Consider the following 785-nt stretch of genomic DNA (forward strand, 5'->3'; position numbering starts at 1 on the left):
GCATGGAGTTGGATTCTCTGCCTTGTTAAAGATGGTTGAACCAGGAGACAAATGATCCGAACGCCTGATGACACTCCACCTCCACAACTCTGATGTCCCAGTGACCCTAGTCTGCGCATATGCTCCCACTCTAATGTCTACAGCAGAAGTTAAGGATACATTTTATGCCAACTTGAATGACGTCATCAAGAACATTCCCCCCAAGGAACATCTCATCATCCTTGGTGACTTCAATGCGAGAGTGGGTGCTGACCATGACACATGGCCTTCCTGCCTTGGACACTTAAGAGTTGGCAAGGTCAATGAGAACGTGCAACGGCTACTGTAGTTCTGTTCCTACCATAACCTTTGCGTGACCAACTCCTACTTTCAGAAGAAACCACAGCACAAAGTGACATGGCGCCATCCCCGCTCAAAGCATTGGCATCAGCTAGACATGATCCTGATCCGACAAGCCAGCCTCAAGTCTGTGCTCGTTACTCGTAGTTACCACAGCGTGGACTGCGACACCGACCATTCACTCGTTTGTTGCAAGATCAGGCTACAACCAAACATTTTTCACAACTCCAAACAGAAAGGCAAGCCCCGCATTGATTCCACCGGCATGCATCTTCCAGAGAAAGTAGAAGAGTTTGCCAAGTCTCTCAACAACATCCTATCTGAAGAACACCAGCACTACTCTGCCTCCGAGAAATGGGGCCACCTCAGGGAGGCCATTCAGAAAACAGCCCTTGCCAACTTTTGGGAGGAAGATCTTCAAAAACAACGACTGGTTTGTTGCCAAG

This window comes from Nerophis lumbriciformis, linkage group LG07 (assembly GCF_033978685.3).
Source record: "Nerophis lumbriciformis linkage group LG07, RoL_Nlum_v2.1, whole genome shotgun sequence".
Lineage (NCBI taxonomy): Eukaryota > Metazoa > Chordata > Actinopteri > Syngnathiformes > Syngnathidae > Nerophis > Nerophis lumbriciformis.